The following is a 24,717-nucleotide window of genomic DNA, read 5'->3' on the forward strand; positions in this document are numbered from 1 at the left end:
TGTGCTTAAGACTTGAATAGATGTTTCTTCGTCAGAAAGAAGTCATACAAGTAAATGGTCAATTATATGTGAAAAATTGTTCAACATCATTAGTCATTACAGAGATGCAAATCAAAATGTCAATGAGATATTACCTCACACTTATCAGTATGGCTATTGTCCACAACAATATGGTAAGAGGGCAGGATGTGGAGAAACTGAAATCCTTGTAGACTGTTGTTAGAAATACAGAATAATGCATCTGCTATGGAAGACAGTAAGAAGATTCCTCAAAAAAATTAGAGATAAAAGTACCATACAATTTAGCAATACTACTTCTGGGTATTTATCCAAAAGAAAAAATAAGGATCTCTAAGAGATATTTGCACTCCCATGTTTATTAAAGTACTGTTCACCATTGTCAAGATGTAGACATAAACCTAAATGTTCAAGGATATGGAAAAGAAAATATGCCCTATACATAGAAGAAAATACTACTCAGCCTTAACAAAGAAGAAATCCTGCAGTGAACCTTCACATTGTCCTAAGTGAAATCAGGTAGTCACAATAGGACAAATACCCCATGATTCCATATATGTATGAGGTAGCTGAAATAGTCAGATTCTGAGAATCAGAGAGTAAATGGTGGTTCCCATTCTACTGGTAAGAGGAAGAAACTGAGTTGCTAATCAACAGGCATAAAGTCTCTTTTTATGTAAGATGAGTAAGTTCTAGAGCTCTGTTGCTACAACTGACAGAATTTAGTAACTGGATTCTGGAAAAAGCAGGATAAAGAATAATGCTTTAGTTACTGCTCAGATAACTAGGTAAGTGTTGCATCTTCCAAAATAGGAGAGACTGAGGAACAACAGTTTGAGGGGGGGTGTTAAGTCAATTTTAAAAGGGTGCCTACAGTTTACCAAAGATGAGATACGAGCACAGCAGATGGAAATAAGCTGGTTCTCTGTATGTAAAATCAGACAACTGGATAGCAACACATAGCTGGTCATCGATGCTAATAGACTAGATGAATTTTCCTAGCAGAATTAAAAGACTGATAAATGTTGGGTAACAAGCAAGTTGAAGATCATCAATGTTTAGGGGGAAAAAACTGATAAAGAAGCTACCAAATAATAACAAACAGGAGAAAGTGTTATCATAGAATTCAAGAATTAAGGACAGTGTGGTCAACAAGCTCAAATGCAGTTGAAAAATAAAAAATGAGACCAATGGACTTGGTGATAAGAAAGTCATTGTTGTCCTGTGAAGATCAGTTTCACTGGAGTTGCAGGAATTGTGTTGAAGTATTATTGAGAAATGTAAAATGACAAGAGGAACCACAGAAAATTCAAAAAGTTTGTCTACCAAGGGAAAGTGTTCAAGGGAATTGTGTAAAGGAATTCCCCCCTTAAGTTTTTTTCAATATTGATGAGAAGGAATGTGTCAAATTCTGAAAAGGAAATAATGAATAAAAAATGATAAATTTATATTCACGTTAGCTTGACCCAAGATTGGGGAACAAGGAGAACAGTTGGTGTCTGGGTAATACTTTGACTCTGAGTGACATCATTTCCTTTAATGAAGTCAAGGGAATCACACTGATTATACATCACAAAGTCATGTTTCAGAAATGAAAAGTTTAACTCCACTGGAAACATCTATTTAGAACTAGAAGATATCAAAGGACTTCAGATAGCCAATGCTTTTTATCCCCTTGTTATGGATCGAACTTGGCATTACTGTTAATATGTAAAGATCTTATAAGTGAAAATGAAAACAGATTAATATATTTCTAGAAAAATGGGTAAAAGATTGGGGCATGCAATTCATTAAAAAAGGGATAAAAATACCAAAAAAAGGAGAAGTATCTAACTCCACTATTACTTAAATAAATGTAAAAAAAAAAAATACCATATTTCTCAATCAAAGTAGTTGCTATTAAAAATACTATATAAAACCCAGCATGGCAAGGAGTTGAGAAGAGAATGTTTTTTAACATTGTTAAATGGGACTACATATTAATAAAAACATTTTTCTGGAGGGCAATTTGACAATACATGGTTGTTCATACTCTGTGACCCTGCAATTACCCTGCTAAATATTTATCCTAAAGAAACAATTATAACTGCATCGAAATTCTTATGTGAGAATGTTCATTGCTGAGATGATAGGCTATGTACAAGAGCAAATACCTAGAAACAATTTAAATTGGTAAAAATAATGGAATCATTTTAAATAATTAATATGTACATGATAAAATACTTTCTTAGCATTACAATAATATTTTTGAAAACTGCAATAATATAAAATCCTCATGATGCTGGGTTAGATAAAAAACTTTAAAAATAATAAAAATTCAAAGTATTTCTGCAATCTCAATTTTATAAAGTGAAAAATAAACACAGAATCCTGTAACACATGGCACATACATGTACACGAAAGATCAGAGGCACACTGTTAACAGTGGTGGTCTACATTGTGAGACTTTGGGTGATTGTTGTTTTTCCTTTATGCTTTATGTACTTTCCAAATGTTCTACAGTATATTATATATATATATATATATATATATATATATATATAAATTAACAGTAATTGTGGGAAAAATGACATAGTCAAAACTATAAGGAGATTTTCTTATTTAAAACCAATTAAAAACAAGATCTCAAGTTTAAATATTTATTTGATCTCTTATCTTGTTAACTATTTTTTAAGAACAAGTATACAGGGAAAAAGAACAAATCCTCTCTTGGCAAGTAAGAAAATGCTGTTTTATTGAAGACCATAAATGTAGACAATTTAAAAGGAACATTTACATATACTCACCAGGCATTTCATTTGGTTCAATTCATTTGACACTATTACTTTGAAAACTAAGTCTTACTGTTCCCATTTTGCAGATCAGAAATATGTTCAAAGATATTAAGGAATTTGCCTAAGGTCAGAATTCATAAATGGACCTTTCCAACCTCTAGCTTCACCTTGTCCACTATGTGTTGCTGAGCTGACAGGACAGACACCATATTAGAGAATTTGACTTCTGAAAGAAGAGACTGATTTATATTTTCTAAAAATAATGCATCAGGAAAAATGGTGCTGCAGAACCCTTTTAGATTTCTTGCTAGAAAATAACAACTACAGGCTCTTACTAAGAAAGTGGCACCAAAATTATAGGCTCCTTTCAGTAAACCAGTTTTTAATATCTCTAACTATTAGACTCTTTAATTTGAATTTGCTCTATGATGAATACAATAAATTAACTTGTGAAATTAATCATTTTAATAAAAGCTATAAATTCAGAACATTGCTATGTCTATACATATGACTGGCAGAGACAGTGGTTTGTGTTGAAAAACACTACAATGAAGGAATTTCTACTGCTGTTTATGCTGCAATTCAATTTATTCTACTTAAATACAAAATTTGCCACTCCTTCAGACAATCAGTTCACTACCGAAGTTCACAGCAGGTTAAAACTGCAACCCTTTTCACTTAATAAAAACGAAATCAATGATCTAATTTTGTCCTCCCACCCCTACAAAGTTTATGGCATTAGAAGCAGACAGAATGTTGTATGAACTGGACTAGTTCAAAGAAATTAAACTGAAAAATATTTACTGAGTAACTGGATATGTATCCATCAGTCTGCCAGATGTTTTACATGTATCATCTCATTTGGTACATGTATAGCACATGGTTAAGAAATAGCAGAGCAAGAATCAGAACCCAGATCTACCTCATTCTAAATTCCATGATACTACACATGACACTAAATCAACCCTCATGCTAACCTCATGGGGGTAGAAAGTGAATGATACTATATAAGTGCAATGACAGTAGTATATACAAAATGATATGGAAACACAGAGAATCTCTAGAGTGGGTGACATTTTAATAATCTGCATAATCATTGGTTTCCAAAGGACATGATTGTATTACCCTCTTCTATAGTAGAACCTGTGTGCCTCATTTTGCATAAAGTTTTGACTGATGTGCATACTCATGTCTCACAATGAACTGAGAACTAAAATCCAGATTCTTTATCTTCAGGCAAGTGGAGTGAGTGTGTGTGTGGGGGGGATTCTTCAAAGACCACAGAGCAATTGTATAGGAATTAATGAGCTTAATGATATAATGAGTAAGTTAGACAGATGCTGTTAGTATTGGGGCATCTTTAGGGTAGTTGATATGAAAGAAATATACAGAATCTCAAGGCTTTAGAAATTAATTCTGAACCTCTTTGCTAAGAGATCACACAACATCTTGAATTTTTATATCATTTCTACAAAATTATCATTTTGGACAAGTTGAAAGTAATGATTAATATAAGAAAAACACAGAATTGTTCTAATTTCTACAGGTAAGGAATAAGAGTTTGAAGCTGCTTGGAAGCAATGACATTTGTGAAGTCCTGAACAAGAAGAGAGATTTCCATACACAAAGAAAGAGAGCAGGTGGAGCGTCTGGGAAAGTGAAGAACATACCTAAACAGTATAGAAGCATGAAGTGAAAAGTTCCAGGGCTGTCAAACAATCCAGAGTAGTAGCTTTAGTTTGTATGGGAGAGAAAATGTGCAAGGAAGAAACTTACACTAATATTCCAGTGCCAGGTCTTGGAGAGTCTTGAATACCAGGCTAGATTTTTATAGCTTTCTCTGCCAGGTGAGTGAATAAAGTCCAAAGAGAAGAATATTTCAAAAAGAACTTTTAAGGAATAGGCAAAGGGAGAAGAAATAAACAAGGAACCGTTGGGGACAGATTTTATGGAAGTTAATGGAGAAAAGCATGTTAAGAGGTGTGAAATGGTCAATGCACCAAAATAATAGCCAAATTAAAGCATCAACTATGTTCCTTCAACTCCTCCCTTCTTTGCCCTTTCCTTCCATTACAAAAATACTTCAAAAGATTAATATATATTTACTCTTGCTATTTCTCTGATGCTAGTTTATCCCTTAACATGTTGCTATTTGACTTCTTTCCCTATCACGTCATAGAAATGGCTCTGAAATCAAATCAAGTGTTATTTCTTGATTGTCAATGACAATGACTCTCTTTATCTCATTTGACCTTCCCGTGGCAGTCAAGATCCAACTTGTATCTCTAGCTTAAACCTTCCTCTCTTTCTCCAGACTCATATATCCAATTGCCTCCTCAATATTTTCATTTAGATTCTAATAAACATCTCAATTTTAACATGCCCCCCACTAAATGTCTGGTCTTACCTCCATAAACCCACTCCACATGCATATTTTTTTCCAGCCTCCGTTGATGGCAACTCCATCAATGCCTACACCAAAATGCCTGAATTGTCCTTGACTCTTTTCTGTCTTTTATTAAGCACCCAGTCTTTAAGAAATACTATTGGATTTACTTTAAAAATGTATCCAGTAAACAAGTCACTACAACCATTCTGGTTCAAATCAACACTATTTTGCCTATATAACAGAAAGAGCCTCATAATTAGTTTCATTATTTGTAGCTCTCTACTCTATTCTCAACGTAGCCATCAGAGTAATCGGGCTAAAGAAAGTGTTCCAAAGTATACCCCAGCAAACTAGATCAGAGCAGGTAATCTCCAGGTAAGAACTATTGCTGTCTGCACTAGATAAGAGGAGGATGGAGCTCAGGCACAGTCAGTCATGTCTATTGGTCTGTCATTTATAGGACTATCTTTTTAATTGTTGAGAAGTCATAACTGTATTAGCAATACAGATTTTATTTATATAATTCTCTGAGATGTGGATGAAGGTCTTTTGTCACTCCAATTTAGAATAGTCACAAAATAAAATTGTCTAATGCAATTTTCCATAAATTTAATACATTTCCAATTGTGATCTAACAGCAATAACTCAGATTCCTTCATCTTCGGTACAGCATTGTTGATGCTTTACTTTGTTTATTAAATTTCCTCATACTTTTCTTCTTTAAGTAAAACTGACACATTATTTTGGTTTCAGGTGTGGAACATAATGATGTTTGTATACATTGTGATGATCATCACCAGTAAGTCTAAGTCTACTTACCATCTTTTTTTTTGCAACTTTCATATCTGCAATAACATAATATCAATTATAGCACCCATGCTATACACTACATCTCCTTGACTTATTAGGAACACATTTAAGTGTAATAATTCATGTAAATCTCACAACCATTTTGGAATCCAGGACTTATTTCTATTTTACAGGTAAACAAATAGCTCAGGTAAAGTGGTATCACTCATTCATACTGTCACACATTCATTCATTTATCCTCATACTACTTATTAAGAACCTGCTATGTGCCAGGCTCTGAAACCCAGCCACAGATCCTCCCTGTCCTGACAGAGTAGGAATCCAAACCCCAGTGTTCTTATCTTAAGGTGAGAGGATTGCTTTCCTCTCCATGTAGCTGCACAGGAGGCATCCAATAGGGACCTTCTCAGACTTGTGTGTGTGTGTGTGTGTGTGTGTGTGTGTGTGTGTGTGTGTGTGTGAATTAAAGCATTTAGGGAAATAATGTTTATATTTTCAGTTGGAGAGAAATTATAGTATTGACTGTATAATAATAATACTCAATAAATGTGTAAAATGAATAGAGAAGAGATTGAATGTGAGGGTAAGACTGATAATGTTTTATTCTCAGAGCTATTGTGAAGGACATTTGAGATTGTGGTTGAAAGGGTGTTGGCAAGGTTGTGTTTTAATGTTCACTTTTATTAATTGTTGCTTCAAATTCTGTTTAGAAACAGGCAACTATGCATCAGGCTGGCTTAGAGCCACATCGCTACAGAATGCTAACACACACATTATGACATTGTCTGTGTTTGCTTATTCTGTCCTTCACAAGACATAGGCACTTACATTTCTATCTCCATGTAAGACCAGGTCCATGCACAAGACTGTCGCTGAATATCTCTTTCTAGAATGAACTAATAAATTCTAGTACTATAGATTAGAAAGTTGAAACTAAGAAGTGAGTACATGGTTAACCAGCTATCAAGTGGTAAAACTAAAATTTGCACTCAGGTCTTCTTACTCTGACAATTTTTATAATATACTAACTTTTGATTGAATTTTTTGGTCTAACAAGCTATTAGATAATAATAAAGAATAACAGTTAGGTAGAAGTTTATAATTCATGTGATATTTTTCCATATGTTTTCTATTTGATACAACAACACTGTAAGCACAAATTTGAGATGAGGGGACCAAGGCCAGGAATGTCCCAGATAAGTAGCATTGCCCAAGGTCATAGAGCTGGCAAATTCTTCAGGTTCAACATCTTTGGTTCTTTCATCTTCATTTCCATGTTTTCCTCCTTTCAGGATGACTTGTCACTGAAAAGCTACACATCCTCTTAAGATGGGGCACCCACAGTTGTACTACCAGGATAGGCCAACACAGAATGTGGCCCTCCAACTTGCACAGATTTCCAAAAGGAGATATTTTGTCATCTAAAAACAACTATCAAGGTTCCAGAGACATGATTGGTCAGGAACTGAGCCAACTGGCAAAGTATCTGACAAAACCCAACTGCTGGAGATTCTCAAGTTACAGGAGACAAGGTCTTCTTGGATATGCTCACCGACCTGCATGCAGTAAAATCAAAATAGAATCTGCAGGCACTGTCAGGGTGATATGACATGCATCCAGATATTTTTTCCCCTTTTATTTTTAGGCTGAAAGTTTAGTCCTCTTTTTTTTTTTTTTGGCAGTTTTTAGAGCCATGTGACTGGCACAATTCTGGCAAGTGCTATAAATGCAAAGAGATTGTGCCTAAGGGAAAACTGCCATCATGTAACACTAGGACTAAATATTTGTACTCTTTCTTGGGGCTTTTAAAGGTGGGTGCCATTTCTTAGAGTTAAGAAACTGCTTTAATTATTGAGACATAAAATCGAGGGAAAAACACAGTTTTAATGGAATTTGTATTTAAACACAACAGGAATGCACAGTAACATTCACTAGCATTAAAGAGAGGTGGGTATTATTAATTTTGTTCCACTTAGATTCAGTTATATTCAGTTTAACAAATGCTACAAGTACAATGTAAATTGCATTTCTTCTTAAGTAGAAATACTATCCTATGATGAAACTAGAGATTGAGAAGTAAAACATTTAATTCATTCATTATTTTAGTTATTCATTAATTCAACAAATATTTGTTGAGCATGGAACCTGGAACTAAAGTTGAGGTATAGATCAGGTAGCTGCCACCTAAAAGCTCTATGCTTTTACTTTTTATCATTAATAGTATTACACCACAATTAGGCAATTTTATAGATACTTGGAAGACAGCAGGAACACTGTCTCATGGAGCTTGAAATCAAGATAGTTCTGTTTCCTCTTTTGTGGTTGAACTACTAGCTAACATTCATGTGGCTATTAATCAACCTGCTACGTTATCCCTTTGTCTTCTCTATTTATCATCTTATTTGTTACTATGGACTGTGAATCCAGTTGAGCAAGCTAATTAAAAATATGTCTAAAGCGAAAATCAACAAACTTAAATTGAGAATATTGGAGGTGCTGCAGGACCTCAGAAGAGACATGGTGCTTATTCTTTCAGGAGCTGAGTTGACAAGAAACAGGTAGGAAACAATTAGGTATTGATATGAGATCATTTCTTGGGCTCAAAATAAAACACCTTGAAACCTGTAGGCAGTGTTAAAGTACCACCCTGTTTCAAGGTAGACTATTATTTTAGTGAAAAAAAAAATAAACAATTAGTAATCTCCTACTTTATGTTAAGCCCTCTGTCAGTTGCTAGGGGTTCAAAAGAATAAAATAATATTGTTGTCCTCAGGAAATTCTCCAAAGAAGGATATATAAAAAACTACAGTTCAATAAGTCCTCCTTAACATCACCAATATGTTCTTAAAAACTGCCACTGCAAAAGAAAGCAGATCCTTGAATAGTGTAGTGATTCAACATTGGGGGGATCGTTTTTTTCTCATCAAGGTTGTAAGCAAACAACACGGAATGAAACAATATTATTCAAGATTACTACACAAGTCAGATGTGCTAAATGCTATGAAGAAGTATAGTTTTTATGGAAAGAAAGGGAAAGATTATTTAACAAATAATTATCGAGTGCCAACTCTGCGCTGGACTCCGTGTTAGGTGCTGGAAATATAGTAATGAACAAAATAGACAAGACACCTTCTCACACAAAGCTGACATTCTAGTAGCATAAGAGAAAAAATAATTTTGAGAAGAAAGATTAAGTACAAAAGGTGATAAATATTATGACTTAAATGAAACTGTGATTTAATAGTGATGTTGACATCTGAGGTTATGCTACTTTTGATTGACTAATCAGGAAGGTTTTTGAAAAGAAGTAACATTTGAGGGCATCCCTAGTGGCCTAGGGGTTGAGTCTTAGGCTATCACTGCTGTGGCCTGAGTTCCATCACTAGCCAGGAACCTGACCCACATGGCACAGCAGACCTATCCTATCTCGCCTGCTGTTCCCCTCAGCTGTATATTTCAGTAAATCTGCCTGTTCTGCTCCTCACTCTGTCTCCAGTGAATCCTCTCACCTCTCGCACCTATGGCCTACACCCAAGTTCTTGTATGCATAAATAAAAATAAATCTTTTTAAAAAATGAAGTAACATCTGAGCCAAGATAAAAATGACAAGTCACTTAAAAATCAAGATAAAGAATGTTCTAGGCAGAGAGACGAGACTGTGCAGGATAGCTTCTGTTTGCTTCTCCAGAGCCACTCTTATCCTTCTCAGCTCTACTCTTTCCCTGAAGGCTCTCTTGTAGGAATGTAGTTGGACTTTAAGAATTGCAGATTGGAGCATGTGGTTTAAAGGACTAAATAAAACAGGACTCTTTTGCTCTCTAGCTTCCAGGTTGGATTTATACAGTTGGGAGCCCTGGAAAGCTATGGGAAAAAGAGAGTGCATCCCACTACATTCCTAATAAACAGGGCTAGGCACTAACTGTACGTCACTTTCCTCCTGTGATTTTCTGTTGCCTTTAGGATAAGCCATTAAATTAGCCTGTGATATAGGCCCACCCCCAACTCCCAATACTCATCTAGCCTTATCTTTTCCCATACCTATTCATTAATTTAAGGAGAAACAGTTGAATGTATTGCCTGTTATTCCTGAAACATTCAAACTGTTGCTTTGAGGCATTTGCTGCTGCCTTTGCCTGCCATGTCCTTCCTGCTCCTGAATATCCAGGAAACATCTCTTCAAGATTCATTGCAAGGCCTGCTGTAGTTAGGAGGGCTTTCTTGATACTGCTGTGTGAAAGTGGCTCCTTCCTCTTTACCCTGTAACACATTAATTGTGCTTTGAATGTGCCACTATTGTGCCTTCTCTGTATCAATTATACTTGGTGCAATTATGTCTATCTCTGTCTCTGGACTGTGAGCTCCATGAGGATGGGAAATGTGCCAAGGTTTTTCTATTCTCTGTGCTCAGACAAGGTTTGTCATGGAGCAAGTACTCAAGAATATACTTGATATAATGAATGAATGAAGAGTCCTAAGGCATCTTTAGGTCTGACCCAGAAGTCTTACACATTAAAAGAAAACAGTAACTCACAGGTCTTCTTCTCAGGATGTCAGTCCAAACCATCTCTATATACTAAGACATGGGGAATAAAGTAGAAAAACAGAAACAAAAATGTAAATGTTAGCAATTACTAGAATTACTGCTCTTTGGGACACAACCTTAAACATATCATTTTCTCAGCAGCAACTCTCTCACCATTTTATCTTCATATGGATTTTGCCAACCCATACTGAACTGGTTCTCAAGTATAAAATAGCCTTAATCTTACTGAAAATGATTCTGCTAGTGAAAAAAAAAATCTATGTCATCTATGGATCTATGGTGAAGTGCATTTTAGCAGGCCTGGATATGTGAACAGAGACTGGGTCTCACGAGTTCTCTGAGCCTTGGTTTTTGTATTTGTAAGGTGCAAATTATATCATCTTGTATCTTTTCTACCTGCAAGGCTGATCATGACATAGGGCAAAGGTATGAAAACACTCTGAACACTGTCGATCTGCCCTGTGCTGGCACCCATGGAAAGTAGATGAGAAAAAAGATTTAAGTCAATATCTTGTTGGCAGATGATGAACTCAGTGGACACCAGGGCTATGTTAGAACTCTGCAGAAAGACAGAAAGAGAGGGTCTGGAACCAAGAGGGCAGCAGTGACCCCATGAGCCCATCCTTGAGGAAGCCTCAAGAAGGGATGATATGGGGTAAGGAGCAGGGCTTACTCTTCTGTATGCCAGTATCCAACACAAAATAGACCTTCATACATTTCTAGAAGGAAGGTGAGGCGGGAGGAAGGACAGAAGGAAACAAGAGGGAGGGAGGGAAAGAGAATGGACTAGAGGCAATCAGACTAGATCCACAGCATTGTCTTTAAATGCAGCTTGGCTCTATCCTTGGGTTTAATATATATTAGCCCTTACTATCTTTTGGTTATAGTTCACTCTCATGTGCAAAGAGTCAGCTCATTCAGCTTATCTAATCTATATTCACCTGTTGATCCCCTAGAGCTGCTGGGTGTTAGGAAACCTGGTATGATTGAAATGTTGTCCTTGACCTCAAGGACTAAGCTGAGAAGGACCTAGAACTAGACAATGGCAATTTGAAGATAAATGTTATGAGAGAAGCGTTCAGCCTGCAGAGCCCTGGAAGACTTCACAGAGAGGCAGGCACTTTGGTTAGGTCATAAAGGAAGAGGATGAGCAGTTGTAGGCAGACTGACAGAGATGGGGGGAGAGAGAGAGAGAGAAGAGAGAGAGGGGAGAGAGAAAGAGAGAGGGGAGAGAGAAAAAGAGAGGATTCTAGGCTGAGATTGAGAGCAACAAGCCTGAAGGTGAGACTGGCAACAGCACTAGACATTTCTCTCTGTAAAGTCTCAGAGAGAGTTGACGGTTGAAGACATGGGAAAGAAGGTGACTGGAGCTAAGGCAAGAAAGACAGTATGAGGTCATTCCAGCTTCCACCAGGAGCAGGCAGAAATTGGTATTCCAGGTAAGGCAAAGAATAGCAGCAAAGATGAGAGGAATCTGGGGCTTGGCTGGAAAAGTATTCCTTTAGAAAATGTAAGGTTAAAAAGGATTGTTTCAGAAAGTCATGGGTATAGTTAGAAGGTAAGGGCAGAAATAACCTTTAAAAATAAGAGATATCGGGCCTTCCCTGTTGGTGCAGCGGTTGAGTGCTGGGCTGAGAAGCTGTCCACAGCCTCTGCAGTGCTGGTTTGATCCCTGGCCACCAGCGAGGGTCCCACATGGCACACAGGCCTCTCCTGCCGTGCCCACTGTTCCCCTCAGCAGTGTATTTCATCAGTCTGCCTGTTCTGCTCCCCGTTCTGGCTCTGGTGAATTCTCTCACCTTCCCATGCTTCTGACTGTATCCTGTGCTTGTATAAATAAATAAATAAATAAATAAATAAATAAATAAATAAATAAATAAATAAATAAATAAATCTTTAAAAAAAATGCTTAAGTATAAGAGACATCATCTGACTTTGTTTTGTCATATCTCAGATTGCTCTTTCCAGCACCCTTCCTATCCCACTATATCCTCAGTTACATAAATTACTGATCACATGTAAGACTACAGGGTTTTGAATTAAAACTACCATTTATCAGTTATTTTAATTTGGAAATTTGTCCAAATTTCTTACTAAAAGTTTCTATATACAACAATCAGGAGAAAAATGGGTAATTTTTATTGAGTATTTACTATGTATCAGATGTTTTTTCTAAGTATTTTTTTTGTGTATACTAACTCATTTACTCCCTATGCAACTGTTAAGCTGCAGGTATTACTTTTGTCCCTATATTATAAGTATATAAAACGAAATCCTGAAAGGTTAAGGATTTAAACTCAGGTTGCACAGCTATAAGAAGAAGTTTCAGGATCTGAATCCATGCATTTTGACTGCAGAGCCTACACTCCTAACCATAGTGAGTGAAATTATCTATGTAAAGTGCTGGGGATTGTGATTGTGGAATGTGCTATCATTCCAGTGGCTGTTTATTTAAATAAATGGATGAGTATCTGATTAATGAGTGGCTAAGTAAGCAAATGAACAAATGTTGCTAGAAAGGCAAAGTACATAGCCAAGAGGAGACCTCTACCTCAGATGACTGGCCAAGAAGGTGAATTGGAAACTGTAAGGTGGGATGCTGGTGGTGTCCCACTTCATCAGACAGACCTAGGGTGTGGGGACCATTGTCCTGAACCTATGAAAAGAACATAGAGAAATGCCCTGGAGTCCCTCCAAAGAGTATGATGGCCTGAATGATCAGAGTAGGCTCTCTGTGGCCTTATGATTGGGTTCCAGAAGGTAGTCTTCACCATTCTTCTACCTCAAACATAATTATTGTAGGCAACCTAAAATTCTGCTTACAAAGGCACAGCCTGGTGGCAGTGAGAATCCAAGGAACCCAGAGCTTCAGAGCTAAGAAAGAGAGAATGGAGGATGGAGCACTCCTAATTCATAGACTTCAGCAAGTTCAGAGCACTGATGACTGCACACAGCTGATGTTTCCAACCTGACAGAGCATCAGCAAAGACCCAGAAACAGTTTGAGTGAGGGGAGGGATACAAGAAGTGGGACAAAAGTTGAGGTTTCTCTCCACAAATGTCTGCAGATATTAAATTACTTTTCCCAGGTCATACAGATAGATACAGAAAGGCAGGATACAGAATCATAGTTTTGTGACTCCTACGTCCGTGCCCCTTCTCTTATACTACACTGCTATAACATCAGACCAGAGATATGCAGGTGCTCAATTTGATGCCAATGCTGCACATCATTTTGAGAAAGATAAGAGGTCTGCAATTTGTCAGTAGATCTCATACACTTAAAATTCCCTATCCTTGCCTCCATTTTATCCATTAGGAAGCTCAGGTCCAGAGTGAGGCAGTTACCTGACCAGTTTACACAGTAACTAGTATCCAAGTGTCTGAACTTCCATAGAACCTCATGAGGGAAGAAATTTTGCTGCCTCCAGGTTTCCAGTGAAAACTGTACTTTAAAGGCCAGCCAATAAAGTTATCTGCTACAAGGTTTCACATGCTTGTTTAGTTAAAGAAAGAAAGGAGACCTAATTTTAGCCCACTGAGGAATGAAATAATGATATACCAATGCAATTAGGAAAAATAAATCCAATGGTTCACTTGAGCCAACAGCCTTGAAGGACAGATAGAGATTCACACAGAAAGAAGAGAGAGAGTGACAAAGCACTTTGGCCAGATCTCAGGCTGGGAGAGAGAAGTCTTGGGACCTGAGGGATACCCTCCTATCCTGAGCCTGTGCCCCAAGCAGGGTTTTCTTTCTGACATCTCAGAAGGCACTTGTGAACCAACCTAGCAAAGGCAACAAGACGCCACAAAAAGAATTGTGGCTACAAAATTATGTAAACCTGACTTTGCCACTCATCAGCTAAGTAATCTTGGATAAATTATCTCAGTTCTCTGAGGCTTGGTTTTATCATATCATCAAATGGAGATAATATGTGCTTTGTAGAGTTATTGTAGGCCTGAAGGTAAAATATGCATAAAGCACTTAACATGGTTTCTGGAGAACAGTAGGTTTTTCATAAACTTTAATTATTACTACTGCCATCATTACCATTATTGCCTACCCCTATGAAGTGACTAGCATGTCACTGGGGCATTTACATGGTCATTCACAGGATTTGACTATATTCTGTTAAATGTGCATTTCTTTTGGGACAGTAAAAGCTACACGTTTCTCTGAAGTGAGTACAATGAGCTCCCACTCAACACCCAACCTGCTTTTTGTGAATATGTGTATGAGAGAAAGGTAGAAATCCTTTATTTGGAACTAGTCACTGTGTCAAAAATGAAATTTCTGGGCGAGGGTCAGTAACACATTCTGACTCTGATAGGCAGAGTCCCTTTTTCTGCCCATATTTTAAGAGTATCTTTTTGAAAACTGTTGAAGTCTCTTTTGGGTGACTGAAGTACAGGCAGAAAACCCTAATCCCGGACTTGGTTACTCTGGGTCTTGGTCCCTGAGAGTCCCTATCTAATTTTCTAAATCTTCCTCCACGCTTGAGATCAAACAGTGATGACTGGGTAGGGTGTCCCAATCCCTCTGTTTCATCTTCTCAAGCCCTCTACTTCCTGTTCCCATATGTAGAGATGAGCAGAGGAGTTCCAGTACATATGGTTAAAGGTTATTCTATCACCCAGACAGAAGTCCCTATTCCAGGAGGATGGTCGGAAGAGCCTATCACTTGTTAGTTGGTGTGATTTTTTTTTCAAATGATCATGAAAAGTTGTGCCAATAGAATGGTGCTAGCATGATGTTCTAAATCACATCTATCTGTATGACCTGGGGAAAGTAATTTAATGTCTTCAGACATTTGTGGAGAGAAACCTCAACTTTTGTCCCACCTCTCATGTACCTCCCCTCACTGAAACTGTTTTGTGCCTTTGCTGTTCCTCTGTCTGGTTGGAAGTATCAGCTTTGTGCAGCCTTCAGTGCTCTGAACTTGCTGAAGTCTATGAATTAAGACTATTTCATCCCCTGTTCTCATCTTCCTGGCTCTGGTTGGGAGTAACTGGATCACTTCCACTCATGTTGGATATAGGACTCTGGGCTTCTAATTCTCTGCCACTGATTTTTGGGCTTAAGCAGAGACAAGTATGGGAACCCAAAAGTCATGACCTAGTTGAGAACAGAGTTTAGAAGAGCCTAATTAGAATTTGTTTAATAAGAGAATCTTTGTCAGTCTCCCACAAATACTAGTTTTTAAGGACACTGAGAAGTTATTAAGATGCTTTTTTTTAAAAGATTTATTTATTTATTTATACAAGCACTGGGTATAGTCAGAAGCGCAGGAGGGTGAGAGAATTCACCAGAGCCAGAGGGGAGAGCAGAGCAGGCAGACTGACAAAGTACACTGCTGAGGGGAGCAGAGGGCAGCAGGAGAGGTCTGCGTGCCATGTGGGACCCTTGCCCGGTGCCCGGGGATCGAACCAGCGCTGCAGAGGCTGCGGGCAGCTTCGGAACCCAGCGCTCAACCGCTGCACCACCGGGGAGACCCATAAGATAACTTTTTTGATGGTGACATATATGTGGGATTCATCACAAGCATGGAAGAAAATGTAAACGGTAATTCATGTTCTGGTCATGTTAAAAGTACCATTTAGGATTATTTTACATAAACACACATCAATAAATTTTCCATCCATGATTTGAACACTTTAGCCTCAGAGTTTAATCACTGGATCCCTAAATGTCTTTTCTTTTTATGTTGACTGCACAATGTTACCTGTCTCCTGTATACTGCCATCAGCAGGAAGGATAGGCAAGGGCCTGTATGCTGAAAGAGAAGAATAGTCCCATTTGCACAGAGGAAGTCTATTCTCATATGTCACACTTTAAGACAAACCCAGGAGACTACATTCACACAGCAGTTGATGACAATCAGGAGGACTTTTTGGAAATGCAAAGCAACAACTTTAAAAGACTTCAGAGAAGATAGGCACAACCACTTCTATAGAATAGCCTGGCATGCTGTCCAGGAGGGGACACAGGGCCAAAAATGCCTGCTGCCATCCAGGCTTTCTTCAATTGCTGTAATCCCAGAGATTGCTTCATGGTTGGAACATAGACAAGCAAAAGCCAGTGCATATGGGTATTATCAGTATTGATGCCTTATTCTCCAGATGGAAAATATGAAACCAGCCAGGAAACACACATTTAGCAACAAAGAAAATGAAAAGATTCATTGTTCTAACTCTTCATCTACATTCATGGACTTCATATGGATCCACAAAAGTTTGTATTATTTTTAATCTAAGTATTTACATAGACAGGGGTCCCAAAAATATTTGCTTTGGGAACTGCATACCTTACAGTGGCTTTGAGCAGGCTGATATAAAATGTGTTTAACTAGGGACTTAAACCAGGGAGCCTTCTCATCAGAGAGGTGATCAAGGAAAACATCTGCAGAGCATTTTCATTCTTCTATATAGCAGAAGGGTCACTATAGGTCTCACCTATAGATGTATCATAATCAATCATTAAAAGTAAAGCTTCAAAGCAATCTTTCACAGCTTGGATATATTCTAACAGCACAATACTAAGAGCAATAGAAGAAATAAATGTGTGTGTGTGTGTGTGTGTGTGTGTACTCTGGTATGTAAAGGGAAAAGAAAGCAGATTAAAGTGCTATAAGATAAAAATGTTAAGAGTAGCCTTTAAGAGGAGGAATCAGAGGGAATTTCCCTGATTCATGTGTAATTTTCACTATTTTCTACATTTCCTATAATAAGCATATGTTATTTTCATTTTTATGTTTTAACTTACTGAATTTTTGTTTGGCTTCTTTGCACATGATGTCCTCATACCTACAGACTTATTCTTCTCCATTACTCACCTTCATTTGGCTAAATTCTACTGACCTTTGATATGTTATCATAAATATCACCATCTCAGGGCACCCTTCTCTCATCCCTGAAGGCTGTATTAAGTGTTTTTTTCTTTACCACGTTACTTTATCACGTTACCCTACAGATTCTTATTTCTTTCCTTTTCCCCTGCCAGTTCTGCACTCCAGCAAAACCTAACACCTAATATGGCAAAGAGTAGATGTTCAGGAAATGTTGTTAATAAGTAAGTAAAAAATAAAGCAACACCTTTTAATAAAATACATATAGACCAAAAAAAACCTAGGAAGGTCAGGGAAGTTTTTGCCTTTGTCATTAGTTTAACTTACCCACTGATAGCTGGGTTTTTGTTTGCTTGCTTTCAATGTTAATGCAGTGCTTCAGTAACTAAACAGAGAATCTGTGGGCTGAGTCCCACTCTTTGACAGTGACACAGAAGAAAACAGTCTGGTAAAATTCTTTGGGCAGTGTTTGGTTAGTTCCTAAAAACCTAATTCCATAAGCTACTCTGGGAAGAAAGATGAGAAGGAGAGTCTAGAATCAAATAACCACAGGGAATATTATAAGCACTGGCCCCTGAAAGGTTCGGCGGGGTAAAGAAAAGAAGAGCCAGGCCAAATTTCTCAAAGGCAGGGAAAATTCATTGTACCCCTGGGCAGGATTCAAGGACACAAGGTGGGAGTCAGTGAAGTTGCTCACATTGCCAGGGGGAGGCAGGCTTTTATAGGATGAGGAGAGGTCAGGTGAGAAGCTAGGTTTGAGGGGGAGGGAGTTTGTAGGGCTTGAAAAGATTTGTAGGGAGGGGAGAGGTTCATTGTCTGATTTTTGCTAGGCAGGTTTCTGCATTCCTGCCCCAAGGTGGGCTTCCTGGTGGGCTTGTGGGCTTTTGCATTCCTGTCCCCTGCATGGACTTTTCAGTATCCTCTAAAGATTTATAATGTGTATTATTAGCATATGCTGATCTTGTAGAAAGTCCTGATGTAAAAAATCTGGCTAATTTATTTTTTATTAAAAAAATTTGATTGAAAAATTTTAATTATATTTTTATTTTAATATTTCAATAATATTTAATATTTATTATACTTATAATATTTAATGTTTAATGTTTATAATAATATTTAATTATATATACATTTTATATATTTTTTTTACATTTTTTCATTTTTGCACAATGTATGCATTTTCATCTTGGTTATATTCCCCATACAATTCCAACCCTCCCTTATTTTGACCCTATTCCCTCCTTTCCTCCCTCCTCTCCCCCATAGTGTATCTCTGGTTTATAGTTGCTTGTTGATTTTGATTTTTACTTTATTATAACTTTTTAAAATTTATTTATTTATTTATTTATACAAGCATTGGGTACAGTCAGAAGCGTGGGAGGGTGAGAGAATTCACCAGAGCCAGAGCGGGGAGCAGAGCAGGCAGACTGACGAAACACACTGCTGAGGGGAGCAGAGGGCACGGCAGGAGAGGTCTGCGCACCATGTGGGACCCTCGCCAGCGGCCAGGGATCGAACCAGCGCTGCAGAGGCTATGGGCAGCTTTGCAGCCCAGTGTTCAACAGCTGCGCCACCAGAAGAGGCCCTATAATTTATTTTTAATCCCATACTTCTCCAACTTATTTAAATATGAATCTTAACTATATGTAACACCTATTAACATCTAATTCTCAGAACACTTTGGGAAATGCTGGGTTTAAGAGATAATGCTTTCAGAGAAGAAGTGTTCTGGTACATGGTGAAGGCAGAAGTTGGAAAAACACAGTAGGGAAAGAGATAGTAAGAATTTTTAAAAATACTAATGAAGTGTAATATTTGTTGAATACTTACTATGTAGAGCAAATAGTATGCAAGCATTTTACATAAATTATTAGCTTACTTAACTTTTATAATAATATTAAGAAGTAGGTACTATTGTTGATTAAAGTTCAAAGAAGTTAAATATGCTGTGGACAAGTAGCATCATGTCTGCCTGGGCTACTTTAGATTCTCCCCCTTAACTACTATGCAACTACCACAAAGTGACATCTGCTCTACTTCTCCTGGTAGAACTGGTGACAAAATGGTAACATTGTCTTCCTTATTGCTCTTACCTTTTCTCCTGATGTTTTCCTTTCCTTTCCCTTCCTTCTTCCCAGAATATACTCTGTCTACACTACTATTCACTGAGAGGGTTGGCCCCTGAATTTCAGAAATGAGTCAGAACCAATCCTGGATCTTTTTCTCAAAGAGCCTATAGTCTAGCTCATTGAACTAAGTCAATCAGCTTCCAAGTCCTGGGGCAGATTAACAAGCATATGAAAAAACAACTCCATGGAACACATTAAAAGTTACTAAGGTAGTACTGCTTTTCCAGTGCTGCTTTTCCATTTCTAAGCTTAAACCTTTAGAAAAAAAAATATGTTGCACCATGGAGAAAGAAGAGAAAGTTTCACATAAAAACCACCAAATTAAAGTTGTTTTGTTAATTGGATTTATTAGCGAGACTTGGGGGTATGTACACCTGTCCCCTATTTCAAATATTCCCAAGGTTCTGGAAGATGAGCAATACACCAATCTGGCTACATGCCAAGAAGCTATCTGGGGAAATGAGTATAAAATTTCACTCACATGGGGGTTACAAAATAAATATAATTGAAGGAAGAAATAAGCTTTGTCCCTACCTTTAAAAAAAAAATAAGTTCTCTGTACCTTCCTAAATCAGTGTTCTGTGTCTGCCTCATGGTGGAGATGGGGAGGCAAATTAAAGACTAGGAAGGGAGGAGGAGAGGAAAAGTGGACCTAGGGGACTTGGATAGGACAATGGAGTCACACTATCCCCACAATAACAGAAGTTCAGGGCATCTACATCCTCTGACACATGGTTCAGCTTTAGGAAGCCACCTACAGCTTCCTCATGGTCTCATGGTGCTCTCACCACTATAAAACCTTTGGCTGACCTAGGGAAGTATTTCTGATCTCTCCAGTGGATAAGAAGTCTCAGGCCTGCCATCATCATGTTGGAGATTGTTACTGAGGGAGGAGAGGTGAAGGTAAGGCTCTACTTGAAATTCAACTTGTGCTGCATAAAGAATGATGCACATGAAAAATTGATCACGACACTATACCCAGGCAAATATTATTAATAATGTAGTATTTAAACACACAATATATCCCTCTTAATGATGAAAAGAAACCCAAGGTCACAACAAATAAAAGTCATTCCAATGAGATTAAAAAAAAAAAGAGAATTTCTCTGTATGAATCACTCCACAATAGTTTTTTTTATACCATCATCTAGCAAAGTTAAGTAGCCTTTTTATCAAGACAAGGAGCACAGCCATTCTCAACAGGAATATTTCATGCCACTAGGCAGTTGCAGAAAAGAGAACCCAGAGGCACTAACCATCCTTTTTGTAATCTACTCATCTATAAAATGGAGATAGTACCTAAACAATGGGACTGTTATAACGATTATTATAAAAAGATAATACTTTAGTAGTATATAAATTTTAGTTCTCCTTCCTTTAGTCTATTTGCTTGGAAGTGAAGTTAAATAGTGAATTTTCAAAGTCACAGGAAAGGTCTATACATGGGCAAAAGAAAGTGGACCGCATAGTACATAACCTCAGCACTTATCCTGAGTACAAACTTCCTGTGAATCATTAACTCCCCCCCCCCTCCTCTAATGTAGTCAAAGTCTCAGGCTTCTGCAGTGACACTAAGAAGCAGGTAAGAAGCAGAAGTGCAAAAAAAACTGGGCCAGAAGCTGGGTTTTGATTCTTTAGGTGGACAGAGGCAAATTTCCCCTACCCTGTAAGTTCTTCTTGTGCTAGAGGAACAAACAAAACACATCAGGCCAATTAGTAGGAGAAAAGACAGATTTAATTTTATATTTGTGGAGAATTTACATGACTGAGAGCTCCAAAGTAAATGGGATTATATTCTGCGCTAAATATTGGGATAGGGGCCTAGGGCATCCTGAAGAGAGGAAGAGAAGTCACATGATAAGGAGGTGATGATTTCATATGGCAAAACCTTGGCTCCTTTGTTTACCCTGCTTTTGGATAGGTTTCTCTGATAAAAGATTATTTCTGGAGATGACCCTATATTTAGAGTAATCTTTATTTTTAAAGCTATAGTAACTATTTCTCCCAAGGCCCACAGGGCCTTAATTCACCTTAGTTCCACAAATCAAGGTGACACATACTGGAAAATGACACATACTCTGGACATCTTATAAAACAACTGTCTGAATGGGGTGGGGGCCTATCCTACAATCCCAGTCTATTAGTAAGGTACTCCCTCTTTCTGGGCTTCTGTTTCCCCATCTACAAAATGAGGACACTTCTATATAATCTCCTGTCACCAAGTTGCAATTCTGAATGTTCCAATCATCTGGTAAGGCAAATAACTAAAATTATGGAATTTTGAGTTTTCATAAGATCTGGGTTGAAATACATCTCCACATACCTGCAGTAAGACATTGGTCAAGTTACTTAATCCCTCTAAGTTCCAGATTCCTGAGTGTTTAATGAGAAAATAATAGTTCCTACCTCAGAGATTAATTTTGAATGTGACATAACATAGCTAGTAAGGGAAAGATGTGGAAACCACATCCAGATCAGTATAATTTCAAAAACTATGCTCTTTCCACTACAATAGTAGAGAAAATCAACATGTCTACAAAGCCAGTAGCATATAACAGAATCACAAACTTTCTGCTATTGAATGAAAGAAAAAGAGAAACTAACACTGTTTATGGAAGAAAACAGCAAGTTGTTCCATCATGAAAAGAACTCTATACTCAAGACCAGGAACTTGAAACACTTAACCTTTCTGGGTCTCAATTTCTTTTCCTCTAAAATAGGGAAAGCAAGAAAATCATTTTAGAGAGCATAGATGAGGGATGCATATAAGCACTGTTCATAGTACTCAGGAAATAATAAAAACTCAATAGGTAGCTACTGCTGTTATTATTATTACAGTAAGTTCTCTTAACAACATTACATATTATTATAAATGATCAAAACTATCCAGAAAGACCAAGAAGGCCCACAAGTTGCTGTCAACCTTAAAAGAATAAGAAACCAAGAACAGTGTTTTCTATGGACTTTTCTACTTCTATATTACAAAAGAAAGAGTCTGGAAACCATGTGCTTTGGCCTTCAACCAGGCTTTATTCTCAGAGGCATTATTTACATTTCAGATTTATTATTGTCTTCTATGGTGCTGACATGAAATAACCTTCCATTCTCTTCCATGTTAAAAAGAGTACAGTGTTTCTTGGCTCAATAAATAATTCAGGGCAATATTAATATTTTAAGAAGAATAAGCAATGTATTTTGGACCCTAGCAAAACCATGAAGACTGAAATTAGTTATTTGTAGCTGAAAACTTAATTGAACCAACATATTGATTGTTTTTTCTTCCAGGTTTTATTGCTCACACAATGAAGAGGAGTGCCTGCTTCCATTCCAAATGCTGCATACGTAATTATATCTGCTAGATTTTGTTTTTATGAAAACTCAAAGCATCCAACCATGAACTTAAATGCTTTTGCCTGCATGATGCTAAACATAGAACCACTCCCCTTCCCTTTCAACAATGTACTCGTCTTCATATACATTTTGTTAAGGATGATGGATATTACATTTTCATAAATACTATATTTCTGAGTTAGCATTATATCCTGGCTAAAGAAGGAGAAAATAACTATAATTTATTTTTATCTGGTGTGTCTCAGATCTTATGTATTTATGATTTTATTTAATACTTAATATAACACTCCTTTATGGGTAATACCTTCTCCTTTCAAAGATAAAGAAATTGAGGTTCAATGCAGCTCAGTAATTTCTTCAATGTCACCCAAAAAGTACATCCAACCCTAAAGCCTAAGCTTTTCCCCTACCAACATATCTCATAGTACTAATGCTGATAATAACAGATAAGATAAAAATGAGCATTTACTATATGTCTGACACCATTTTAAGATGTATATATGCATTAATTCAACAATCCTTTGAGATAGGGGCTATTTTTATTCCATTCTACAGTTCCGGAAAATAAAAATAAAAGAGGTTGTCCCTAGTTTCTTTGATAATAAGCAGTGGAGCCAAAGTTTGAAGTCATACTGTCTGATGCCAGGACTCAGTCTCTTAATCATTATATACATCATACACTTAGATATCAAAATCTAGGAAAAGAGGAGAATGAGCTTTAAATTAGGTAAAACAAGACCACCAGGAGGGCATAAGAGTTCTATATGGGACATTAAACAGATTTCTAATCAAGATCAGTCACTATGACATGAAACTCACAGATAATGGAGTTGGCAATGTTAATAATGTTCATTTCTGGATGTTGTCTGGGATATTTGCTGCAAACATGACCTTCCTGGTTGATCTGTCAAATGTGGCCTACGCAGAAAACAATGGATGTCTTCCAATAGACCTTTTGATCACACTTTGGTTATTTGCCTAAGTGTCAGTCTTTTATTTGAAAAGTTAATCAGTTCCCAACTTGTTAACTGAACTAAATGCAAAAGAAAAATGAATTTTATTTTTGGTAGAGTTGCACACATAAGCATACCTTTGTGTACTTCTGCACAGATGTGCACACATACACATGGTTTCCGGTCTTCTCAGTCACTGGAAAGAGCTGTTGCAGTCTGAATCTGAAAGCACACTCTTTGCAAGAAAGACTACTTATGGACAGGTAGACTTGGCTCAAGTTGGAAGAATCTAGATTAATGATGTTTGAGTCCAATTTAAGTGTCATGCCCTTTGCAGATTCTCTTACTCTTATTTGCTACCTCTGCAGGTTCAACAATCTCAAATCAGTTTTTTTACTTCAGTGTAGTCATGGGCTTCTAGATCCCACATTTCCTTTGTTGAATAAATCAGAATAACAGCTTCCCATTCTTATATTTGGGTTTATCCTCACTCCAGTCATATAAATAGAGAAGACAATAGGCAAGAAATTCCAAGCTCAGTTACAAGTGCAAGAGATGAGTCAAAACTCTGAAAGAGGTATATACATATCAATTTCTCTTACACTTGAGAAAACATAGTAATATATTAGTTATATATTTCTGTATGACAAATTACTCTAAAATGTAATAGCTTATAATAGCAATAATTTGTTATCTCTCACAGTTTCTGAGTGCCAGGAGCCTGGAATGGTTTAATAGGATTGTTCTAGTTCAGGGTATCTCATGAGGTTTTAATCAAGTGATCTGATTAGGCTGCAGTCATCTGAAAACTTGGCTAGGGTTAGAAGATACTTTTCAATGTTTATTCATACAGCTATTGGCTGGAGGTTTCAGTTCCTTGCCACATGTGTCTCTACATAGAACTTT

At 37.2% G+C, this 24,717-nt stretch overlaps 1 protein-coding gene and 2 long non-coding RNA genes across 14 annotated transcripts in view; 2 read left to right on the top strand and 1 right to left on the bottom strand.

Annotated features, from left to right (window-relative positions):
• Positions 1-24,717, bottom strand: part of LOC119235247 (AGBL carboxypeptidase 4) — a 940,458-nt gene that overhangs the window by 483,327 nt on the left and 432,414 nt on the right. The window lies entirely within an intron of this gene.
• On the top strand, positions 602-8,630 carry LOC119235248 (uncharacterized). Its single transcript, XR_005122811.2, has 4 exons — positions 602-806; positions 4,339-4,639; positions 5,935-5,980; positions 7,284-8,630. It is a non-coding gene; the product is annotated as an uncharacterized LOC119235248 (long non-coding RNA).
• Positions 11,720-24,717, top strand: part of LOC119235249 (uncharacterized) — a 39,161-nt gene continuing 26,163 nt past the window's right edge. The window contains exons 1-2 of the long non-coding RNA XR_008550429.1: positions 11,720-11,973; positions 22,793-22,849. This is a non-coding gene — a long non-coding RNA (uncharacterized LOC119235249). The remainder of the gene's footprint in view (positions 11,974-22,792; positions 22,850-24,717) is intronic.

This window comes from Talpa occidentalis, unplaced genomic scaffold, assembly GCF_014898055.3.
Source record: "Talpa occidentalis isolate TD23 unplaced genomic scaffold, MPIMG_talOcc4v2.1 talOcc4.9, whole genome shotgun sequence".
NCBI classification, from domain to species: domain Eukaryota; kingdom Metazoa; phylum Chordata; class Mammalia; order Eulipotyphla; family Talpidae; genus Talpa; species Talpa occidentalis.